This window comes from Saimiri boliviensis, chromosome 7 (assembly GCF_048565385.1).
Source record: "Saimiri boliviensis isolate mSaiBol1 chromosome 7, mSaiBol1.pri, whole genome shotgun sequence".
In the NCBI taxonomy this organism is placed as follows: domain Eukaryota; kingdom Metazoa; phylum Chordata; class Mammalia; order Primates; family Cebidae; genus Saimiri; species Saimiri boliviensis.
This window is the reverse complement of record NC_133455.1, coordinates 79,037,231-79,049,211: the sequence shown is the minus strand read 5'-3', so window position 1 is coordinate 79,049,211 and position 11,981 is coordinate 79,037,231. Positions and strand designations below refer to the sequence as shown.

The 11,981-nt window shown below is 40.3% G+C and overlaps 1 protein-coding gene across 1 annotated transcript in view; it reads right to left on the bottom strand.

Annotated features, from left to right (window-relative positions):
- Positions 1–11,981, bottom strand: part of TBC1D30 (TBC1 domain family member 30) — a 95,831-nt gene that overhangs the window by 63,973 nt on the left and 19,877 nt on the right. The window lies entirely within an intron of this gene.

Here is an 11,981-nt window from a genome sequence, read left to right as displayed (position 1 = left end):
CCCTCCCTGTGTCCATGTGTTCTCATTGTTCAACACCCGCCTATGAGCGAGAATATACGGTGTTTGATTTTCTGCTCTTGTGTCAGTTTGCTGAGAATGATGGTTTCCAGGTTCATCCATGTCCCTATAAAGGACGTGAACTCATCGTTTTTGATGGCTGCATAATATTCCATGGTGTATATGTACCACATTTTCCCTATCCAGTCTATCATCGTTGGGCATTTGGGTTGGTTCCAGGTCTTTGCTATTGTAAACAGTGCTGCAATGAACATTCGTGTGCACGTGTCCTTGTAGTAGAATGATTTATAATCCTTTGGATATATACCCAGTAATGGGATTGCTGGGTCAAATGGGATTTCTATTTTTAGGTCCTTGTCTCTCAGACCAATTTAACTGATATTCAGAGAGTCTTATTACTCTATTATTTTCTTTCCAGTATAAATGTTGGCTAACTGCAATGTTTAGACAATAGTTTGAGTTGTTATGTTTTCAGATAAACTGAAATTTAAGCAAAGAAATCCTTTTAGTGTCAGTCTTCCTTAAGAATATTTCTAACATGTATTACACTCTATTGACTTAAAAAGAGTATTCTGGACCCAGGTGCCAGGGCTCACAACTGTATTTCCAGCACTTTGGGAGGCCAAGACAGGCAGATCACCTAAGGTCAGGAGTTCGACTCCAGCCTGGACAACATGGTGAAACCCCATCTCCACTAAAAATTTAAAAAATTAACCTGGTGTGGTGGTGCATGCCTGTAATCCCACTACTTGGAAGGTTAAGGCACAAGAATTGCTTGAACCCGAGAGACAGAAGTTGCAGTGAGCCAAGATTGCACCACTGTACACTCCAGCCTGGGCAACAGAGAGAGAGACTCCATCTCAAAAAAAAAAAAAAAAAAAAAAGAGTATTCTGAAGAAATCAAATTTTCATGTATTTATTAAGAATCTTAGCCTGGGCAACATGGCAAAATGCTGTCTCTACAAAAAAATAAAAAATAAAAAACCGGCCAGGCATGGTGGCACATGGCTGTAGCCCCAGCTACTTGGGAGGATCACCTGAGCCAAGGAGGTCAAGGCTGCAGTGAGCCGTGATCATGTCACTATACTGCAGCCTTGGTAACAAAGTGAGACACTGTCTCAAAAAAAAATTTTTTTTAATCTTAAATTATCTTTAGTTCATTCTCATTAAAAGTCCAGTACAGGTATTAGAAGTTCATGTAATTAAGCTGAGTCCAAGTCATCATCTGAAAGTTTAAAAAATATATTTATGCATGACTGTGTGTGTGCATATATAACTCAATGCTTATGAGTTTTTTCATGAATTTATTTCCTTGTGATTTCTCTATGGTTAACATTTTTTATATTCCAGTGCAATGAGGTGCTGCTACAGTAGTCTTATTTTGCAGTAAATTTCAAGTTTAATTGTAAAAAAGAAAGTAGAGACTCGAGATTCTTCACAGAACCTCCTTTTGAAAATGTCTTTTTTAATAGCTAAACTTCATAATTCCTGCTTCCACATATGCTTTTCTGTTACTGCTTTTTCTAGAAACACCATAAAGTAGCTGAGAATTTTATTTCTTCAAATGAAACTTATTTTCAAGGCAGTTCAAAGAACCAGAAAGAAAAAAATGTGAACCAAAAAGTCATACTAAGCAGGTTAACTCCCACAAGTAAAAGTTAGACCTGTGTAGAGAGAATCGGCATTGTATTTCAAAAGTCAATATTAAAAACTTAACTCAAAAGAAACATTTAACGGAATCATCAAATATTTTCCCTTACTACATTCTAAAGGTAAAGGTTAACAGAACACTCAGCTGTGGCTGAATTATAGAGGAGTGAATGTAAAGGGATTTCAAATCACCTCAGAATCTACATGAAAAGGAATGTGTGTGTCTCCTGAATTATACAGGTGACTGATATTTCGGGGTAAGAGAAATTTCATGGTATGTCATTCACTATAGGCCTCAGCATTTCAAAAGGTAGCATATCTGATGATTTACATTCACTTTTATCTTCACCATCATAAATATATAAGAATCCATCAGTCATAGCAGGCCCTGGTAATGGTCAAATTTATGTCTTGTTTTTGAAAGTCAATCTAAAGTTTTGGTAGTAAAGAAAAACTCCTAAGGAAACAGACAGCTCTTATTAAATATACTTTCTTTGTTCTCCTTCTCTTCTAAAAACAGTGTAAGGATGGCTATTATACTCATGTACTTAGTACAGCAGCACCAGCACTACTAATTACCACTGTCTTTAGTCCATGCTTACAACAGAGTGTCACTTGGCAGTGCGTCAGTGTGGCTCAATGCCAGCATCAATCAGATATGCAAGCTCCTCAGGAGGACAGATGATATCTTTTTTAAAAAATTACCTCTTGTTTCACTAAATTTTAAACCTTCCTCATACTTGAAAACTAAGTATCTACAGTGTATTTTTTAAAAATTCAAAGTAATTTTCTAGCACAGGACCTGATACAAACTAGGCTCTCAGCAAATATTTTAATTTTATCCATGGCACATGAAGAATACCAGCTTGGGAAACTGCTGATTTGACATTTTAAAATGGTACCTTCCTAGCCAGGCGTGGAGGCTCATACCTGTCATCTCTACTTTGGGAGGCTGAGGCACGTAGATCACTTGAGAACAGGAGTTTGTGAGACCAGCCTAGCCAACATGGCACAACCCCATCTCTACTAGAAATACAAAAGTTAGCCAGGCATGGTGGCGTGCGCCTGTAATCCCAGGTACTGAGGTGGCTGAGGCACAAGAATCACTTGAACCCAGGAGGTAGGGATCGCAGTGGGCCAAGATCATGCCACCTCACTCCAGCCTGGGTGACAGACCCTATCTCAAAAAAAAAAAATTACCTTCCTTAAAACCTGTGTTCCAGATGGTACACTTCTCCCCACCCCCACACCTGATTCATCCATGCCCTTGTATTATTCATAGGCAATCTCTTTCCTCTCAATACATCATAAAGTCCTGTGAACACAGGAACTAAGTCTTACTCATTGTTGTATCTCTCTCCTCCCCTGCCTGCAGCTAACATGGGGCTCTGTACACATCTGACAGTCAGCATGAACTTTAAAAAGAAAGAAAATCATGAGCTCATCATGTCAAGAAAGAAGCCATACCATCCCACTCATTAGAAAAGGACTTTTTAATCCAACTACAAGATAAATTAGCAGATGTATTTACAAACGGTTATTTTGACTAAAATTTACACCATGCAATAAAAATCCGCAAACACTATTCTTAGTCTCCCTGACAAGTTGCCAAAATACATGATGCTCAAATATCACGTTTGCTCTACTCAACAGGTGAAAATGCTCTGGAAATTCTAGATACAATGACCGCATAGAATAGAGGCTAAAACATACAGCTGCCTGGGTTTGAAACCTGGCTCCCAGAGTCAGTGGCTATGTAAACTTGGGTACATTCATTGTCTCAGTTTGTTCATCCAGAAATTGGGACAGCAAAAGTGACTATTTCATAGGGGTTTTTCTTTTTTTGTTTTCTTTTAGCTGTTTTTTGAGAAGGAGTCTTGCTCTGTCGCCAGGCATAATCTACAGTAGCACAATCTTGGCTCACTGCCACCTCCGCCTCCCAGGTTCAAGTGATTCTCCTGCCTCAGCCTCCTGAGTAACTGGGACTACAGGCAGGCACCACCACATCCAGCTAATTCTTGTATTTTTAGTAGAAACAGGGTTTCACCATGTTGAGCAGGCTGGTCTCGAACTCCTGACCTTTGATCCACCCACCTCGGCCTCCTAAAGTACTAGGATTATAGGTGTGAGCCACCTCGAATAACTTCATAGGAGTTTTAAGAAGTAAATGATATAAGTTAAGCACTTGCCATAGTGTCTGGCACACAGTAAGCTCTCTATATAACCTATTTTATCATTAATATATAGTATAAGGCACTTAGAATATTTTGTTTTTCAGTGGTTTTTTGTTTGTTTGTTTGTTTGTTTGTTTTGAGACAGAGTCTCACTCTGTCACCCAGGCTGGAGTACAGTGACACAATCTCGGCTCACTGCAACCTCTGTCTTCCAGATGCAAGTGATTCTCCTACCTCAGGCTCCTGAGTAGCTGGGACTATAGGCATGAGCCACCACATCCAGCTGGTTTTTTTGTATTTTTAGTACAGACAGGGTTTCACCATGTTGGTCAGGCTGGTCTCAAGTTCCTGGGCTCAAGTGATCTGCCCACCCTGGCTGCCCAAAGTGCTGGGATTACAGGCATGAGCCACCATGCCCAATCCTACAGTATTTTTAAGGACATTTAAAACTACCTTACAACATTTGTCATAGATTACCGAAAGTGCCACCAGGTCACCCGAGCTTCTTTGCTCTTTAATTTTGTTACCACCCAATTAGACCTAGAAATTTAATGCAAGACCACTCCAGGATGCCCAAAAAAGAACGTTTGTTTAAATTGACAAACTGCTCCCATTTTTCATCATCTTGATTTTTTTAACATGTTACTTGAGAAGAATTAGCTGCAATGCAGACACACTAACCCTTTCCTGCTCTTCATAAATTAAAAAAGCCCCAGTATTCATTACCCAGTAGCCACTGCTTTTGCAAGATCACTGCAAGCAAAAAAATCAATCTTTCATAGCAGAGTTTAAGTGACCAATTTTCTTCTCAATCATTCTATTCCTCCAACATCATAGTTTTTTTTGTTTTGTTTTGTTTTGTTTTGAGACGGAGTTTTGCTCTTGTTACCCAGGCTGGAGTGCAATGGCGCGATCTCGGCTCACCGCAACCTCCGCCTCCTGGGTTCAGGCAATTCTCCTGCCTCAGCCTCCTGAGTAGCTGGGATTACAGGCACGTGCCACCATGCCCAGCTAATTTTTTGTATTTTTAGTAGAGACGGGGTTTCACCATGTTGACCAGGATGGTCTCGATCTCTCGACCTCGTGATCCACCCGCCTCGGCCTCCCAAAGTGCTGGGATTACAGGCTTGAGCCACCGCGCCCGGCCAACATCATAGTTTTTAAATAATGCATGCAATTTTCTAAAATTTAGGTCAACCATTTTTTTTTTAAGTTTACCAAGTGCAGTCCATCATTTATGAAAAAAGTCTGATCTTAAATACATTTTCATTATTTGTAATATAGTTAGGTTTTACAATGTAGTCTACATTCCTACACATATTAACACCAACTCATCCAGTTGTGGCTTGCACATATATCCTAGAAGAAGAAACAGCTTGACCAAAAACAATCATTTTTATAAGTTTGTTGGTTTACCATGACTATATTTTCTTTTTTTTTTTTTAATTGTACTTCAGGTTCTGGGGTACATGTGCAGAACATGCAGGATTGTTGCATTGGTACATACATGGCAAGGTGGTTTGCTGCCTCCATCCCCCCCATCACCTATATCTGACATCTCTCCCCATGCTATCTCTCCGCAACTCCCCACCCCCTGCTGTCCCTCCCCTAACTCCCCCCACCAACAGACCCCAGTGTGTAATGCTCCCCTCCCTGTGTCCATGTGTTCTCATTGTTCAACACCCGCCTATGAGTGAGAACATTTGGTGTTTAATTTTCTGTTCTTGTGTCAGTTTGATGGTTTCCAGATTCATCCATGTCCCTATAAAGGACACAAACTCATCATTTTTTATGGCTTCATAATATTCCATGGTGTGTATGTGCCACATTTTCCTTGTCCAGTCTATCACCGATGGGGATTTGGGTTGGTAACAGGTCTTTGCTATTGTAAACAGTGCCGCAATGAACATACATGTGCATGTGTCTTTATAGTAAAACGATTTATAGTCCTTTGGGTATATAACCAGTAGTGGGATTGCTGGGTCATAGGGAATTTCTATTTCTAGATCCTTGAGGAATCACCACACTGTCTTCCACAATGTTTGAACTAACTTATACTTCCAACAGTGTAAAAGTGTTCCTATTTCTCCACATCCTCTCCACCATCTGTTGTCTCCAGATTTTTTAATGATTGCCGTTCTAACTGGCGTGAGATGGTGTCTCACTGTGGTTTTGATTTGCATTTCTCTAATGACCAGTGATGATGAGCATTTTTTCATATGTTTATTGGCCTCATATATGTCTTTTGAGAAGTGGCTGTACATATCCTTTAACCACTTTTGAATGGGTTTTTTTTTTTTTTCTGGTAAATCTGTTTTAGTTCTTTGTAGATTCAGGATATCAACCCCTTGTCAGATGGGTAGATTGCAAAAATTTTTTCCCATTCTGTTGGTTGCCAGTTCACTCCAATGATTGTTTCTTTTGCTGTGCAGAAGCTCTGGAGATTAATTGGATCCCATTTGTCTATTTTGGCTTTTGTTGCCTTTGCTTTTGGTGTTTTAATCATGAAGTCCTTGCCTATGCCTATGTCCTGAATGGTTTTGCCTAGGTTTTCTTCTAGGGTTCTTATGGTGTTAGGTCTTATGTTTAAGTCTTTAATCCATCTGGAGTTAATTTTAGTGTAAAGGTGTCAGGAAGGGGTCCAGTTTCTGCTTTCTGCACATAACCAGCCAGTTTTCCCAACAGCATTTATTAAACAGGAAATCCTTTCCCCATTGCTTGTTTTTGCCGAACTATATTTTCTAATGGAGATGTGCAAATATAGGAGGAAGATAACAATAACAACAACTACTGCCATGTGCCAACTGTTTACTGTGGATCAGGCACTGGGCAGGGTGCTTTAATCATTTTATCTTGTTTAGCCCAACAAAGTATATATTATGTCCCAAGAAACAAGAAGTAAAAGGAGGGTGTATGCCTATATCAATAGGGTAATTTTTTGCTAGGCATAGGAAAAAAACAACTAAATGAACATATAGTCATATAAGTAGTTAATTCTTGGTAGTGAGAATATGGGAAATTATTATATTTTTCCTTGTACTTTTCTACTATTTTTATTCTGGAAGGAAAGTAAAAACAATGAATAAATGAATGAACAAACTGACCAGGAGGTTAAGTAACTTTTCCAAGGTCATGCAATTACTAAGTGGTAAAGTTGAGATTTGAACCCAGGTCTGTCTCACTTGAAAGCCATACTCTATCTACTAGGTCAATAAAATATAATCAGATATTTTGCATCTTAGCAGGATCAAAACATTGTGGAAGTTCTGAAAGTAGACTTGTTCACAACCCCCATTTATGTTACCAACTGAATGAAATGTCCTTCATTTCCAAAAACTCCTCTTCCATTATTTAACTACTAGTACAAACAAGGTACTGGTAGAAATATCAAAGAAATGGTAACAACAAGGTCAGCCTAGCATTGCCAGTTAACAGAAAAAAAAAAAAAAAAAAAACTAATGATACCAGGGCAAACAAGTGAAGTTCTCAGGTAAGGACTACCAATACTGGCTGTATCTTATATGACACCATTGCTGGACATACAGGAGTCAATCAGAGCACACAGCGGGATAGGGCTTGGTGGGCACCTCACAGGGCACTCCTTTCGGCATCAATCCACCCTATAACCCGTACAGGAGCAATCTGAGCCCCCTCGATGTTTCCTTAGAAACTGCAGACATGATTTGTCCCTAAAATTAATTTGCCAAAGGTAAGAAAGGAAAACAGGAAGCTAGTTAGCTAGCTGAAAAAGCAACAAATTGAAGACCCTCTCCATAGAGAGAAAATGTTCAACGAGGCAGACTCAGTAATTGGTCTGGAATAATTTTTGTGCCATTGTTGTGTTCCCTCTCATGCAGGCAGCAGCTGTCATAATCACTATCTGTGTTAAGATAACTTTTGAGATGATTCGAACACAATCGTCCAAAGACTTTTTTAAAAAGCTTTAAAAATATTGCACTATATTACACTCACTAGAAAAAAAAATCTCATTAACTACTTACTGATGTTGACATTTTGATAGAGTGAGTCAACATTTCAGATGTTTCCTTGCCATATGTCTAAGACTTGCATTACAAAATTTGGTGTGCAACTTGATTCCAAATGAACTTTGCTCAAAGAGAAATGTTTAGAATGCCTCCTCTGTCCTGCCTGATGCCATCCAGTTGAGTTAGGATGAAACAGAGTGAAGCTACGAGGCAGCAAATTTATCTATGGCTGACTCCTCCACGTGGGAAAATTAGATTAGGCCAGTGACGTGGGTTTACCTTCCAGGCTCTGGGGCTTCTGGCTTCCTAAAAGGATGATTGAGCAACAAAATAGATTCATAGAGCCTAGAGGAGAAGATTATCAGGAGGGATTCCCAGGAGAAGAAAGTCAAAGGCCATTTGAAAACAATGTTGTCTAGGGTTTGATTCAATAGTTAGCCCTTGCCTATTTTCTTCCACGCTACAGCTTCCCTCCATGTTACCCTGAAGCCTTCTGTAAACTGTGTTACATAGCCTTAGGTCAGTAGTGCTTTCATTTGGTTTTTGTTGTTGTTTTGTTTTGTTTTTTGGGATGGCATATCACTGTTGTCCAGGCTGGAGTGCAGTGGCACCATCTCTGCTCACTGCAGCCTCCAGCTCCTGGGTTCACATGATTCTCCCGCCTCACCCTCCCAAGTAGCTGGGATTATAGGGGCCCATCACTAAGCCTGGCTAATTTTTGTATTTTTAGTAGAGACCGGGTTTTGCCATGCTGGCCAGGCTGGTCTTGAATTCCTGACCTTACGTGTTTGGCCTACCTCAGCCTCCCAAAGTGCTAGGATTACAGGTGTGAGCCACCAGACAATGATTGGGGAGGAACAGAGTAAAGAAATGAGGCAAAGAGATGGTGCTGTAAGAACAGAGAAAAACATGGAGGAAAATGGCCCAAAACAGACCACACATGAAGCAAATCCTTCCCCCACCAATCCACCAATATGGGCTGTTGGAAGTGGGAGCTATATTTTGCCATCGGGTGTCTCGAATACCAAAGGTCACTTTTCATTTCTCGGAGGCCTTGAGATCATGGGAGGTGGAGTGGGGTGGAGGGAAAGCCATATGGACGAGGGATAAGGAAGGAGGGCTTCATGAACTGAGCATGGGAGGGTTGCTGTCAGTGAATCCTCCCTTCTCTAAAAGAGAAGAAATAGCTGCAAAAGTGGAGATAAAGCCACTTTTAATGGAGAGGAAGAGGGATAGCGAAGAAGAAAGAGGGAAGGAGACACATTATACCAAGGATCCTAAACTCCATGAGACAGAGAATTAAATTATAAATTACTTTTCTGGATGGTATTAATAATAAACCATCTGGGGAAAGGATGCTTTAGCTTTTGATCCATGATTAATGAGACTGGATCTGTAGCAATATTGATCCAAAGCCACAAACAAGAGGCAGGGTATGAACTGCACATGCAGAGGGAGCTGGAGACAGTTTTAAGAAAAACATATATAAGATGAAAGCCAGAATGACTGGAACAGGCCAGAAAGCAGATAGACCAAGAAAAATGTTTCAGGATGCAAGCCGTAAAGAATTCAGATATTAACTACCAGGTGTCTTCCCAGAGGAAAAGAAGTCATTATATGAAAAGGACACTTGGATGCATATGTTTATAGCAGTACAATTTGCAATTGCAAAAATAGGGAACCAGCCTAAAAGCCCATCAATCAACAAGTAGACAAAGAAAAGTAATATTCCAACATGGAATATTACTCAGCCATAAAAGGAATGAAATAATGGCATTCACAGCAACCTGGATGGAGCTGAAGACCATTATTCTAAGTGAAGTAAATCAGTAATGGAAAACCAAATATCATATGTTCTCCCTTATAAGTAGGAGCTAAGCTATGAGGACGCAAAGGCATAAGAAAGATATAATGGACTTTGAGGACTTGGTGGAAGAATGGGAGGGGGGCAAAGGATAAAAGACTATACATTGGGTACAGTGTACACTGTTTGGATGATGGGTACACCAAAATCTCAAAAATCACCGCTAAGAACTTATCCATGTAGCTAAAACCACCTGTTCCCCAAAAACTATTTAAATAAAATTCCAAAAAAGAATTCCAGTTATTGGCCGGGTACAGTGGCTCACGCCTGTAATCACAGCACTCTGGGAGGGCAGATCATGAGGTCAGGAGATCAAGACCATCCTGGCCAACATGGTGTAACCCCACCTCTACTAAAAATACAAAAACTGGCTGGGCATAGTGGCACATGCCTGTAATCCCAGCTACTTAGGAGGCTAAGGCAGGAGAATCACTTGAACCAGGGAGTCGGAGGTTGCAGTGAGCCAAGATCATGCCACTGCACTCCAGCCTGGCGACAGAGGGAGACTCCATCTCAAATAAATAAAATATTTTTTTTAATTCCAGTTATTAGAAGTGTAGTTTTGTGTGGTACTGAATGGATAGCACAAAGACAGACTTGCCATGTTTTAAAACACAGAGCTATACTATGTTCCTAGTAGCTAAATAGGTGAAGCAACCCAAATGCCCAATGATGGATGAATGAATGGATAAACAAAATGTGGTAATACATACCATGGGATATTAGTCAGCCTTAAATATACATGTTGTAGCTTACCAAAGGGATATTAGTCAGCCTAAATATACATGTTGTAGCTTACCAATGGGATATTAGTCAGCCTTAAATATACATGTTGTAGCTTACCAATGGGGCATTAGCCTTAAATATACATGTTGTAGCATGGATATTTTACTATATCATATAATCCATGCTATAGCATGGGTGAACCTTGATGACATTAAGTGAAGCAAGCCCATCCAAAAAAGGACAAACACTGAATGGGTGTTGCCAGGGGCTGGGGAGGGAGGGAATGGAAAATTACTGTTTAATGGGTACAGAGTTTCAATTTTGCAAGATGAAGAGAGTTCTGGTGGTGATGAATGCACAATGTGACTATACCTAATGTCATTGAATTATACACTAAAAATGGTTAAGATAGCAAAATTTCTATTATATGCATTTTACCACCATAAAAAATAAAGAGATACCCTTAGGAAAGCCAGAGAGATGCAAATCAGTTGACAATTTTCAGTATGTCTCTCTTACAGCAGTGTCTTCCAAGGGACAGCTAATCTTGTGGCAGACGTTTGGGAGCACCTCCCCTGTGCAAGCCATGTGCTAAACTCAGAGCACTGAGACAGGCACAGCACAGTCCAGCGGGAGATGTACACCAGGACATAGAGTGTTGCAATGCCACGTAGCCGGGGTGACCCTGGAAGTCGTACGCACCTAACTCAGATCATGTGGTCAAAAGAACTTTCAAAAGGGCTGATGCCTCAGCTGAATCCTAAAAATAGAAGTTACTATATAGACGGGGTGCAGAAAAGAGTACCAGGCAGAAGAAACAGCATGTGGTAAGAATGTGATAAATTGTAAGTACTGCATGTAACTCATTCTGCTTGGGGCACAGAGTGGGAAGAAGCCATCTGAGGGAGACAGGAAGGTGGAGAGTCAAACAGCATCCAAGTTTCAACAATGAAATTTTATTTTTCTGGCTGGGCATGGTGGCTCATGCTGTTAAATCATGGCACTTTCCAAGACTGAGGCGGGAGCATCATTTGAGGTCAGGACTTTGAGACTAGCCTGGAAGACATAGGAAGACCTCAGCTCTACGAAAAAATGGAAAAATTAGACAGGGTGGCATGGGCCTGTAGACCCAGCTACTCAGGAGGCCAAGGCAGGAAGATCCCTTCCTTAAGCCAAGGAGTTCAAGGTTACAGTGAGCTATGATTATGCCACTGCATTCCAGCCTAGGCAACGGAGAAAGACCCTGTCTCTAAAAAATTATTTTTCTGGATGGCAAGTAAACCAGTTGGGAGAAGGATGCTTTAGCTTTGATCCATGATTAGTCTGCTAAAAAGAATGCCACAGATGGCATATTAGGAAAACCAAAGGACAGTGAGTTGAGAGCAAATACAGTACCAACTACCCACATGACTGAGAGCATCTTTTATTTCACTGTTGCAAAATATATATATATAAAGTATACCATCTTACTCCTTTTGTGTGTACATTCAGTAGTGTTAAGCACTACTCACAGTGTTGTATACCCAATCTCCACAACTCTTTTCATCTTGCAAAAGTGAAACT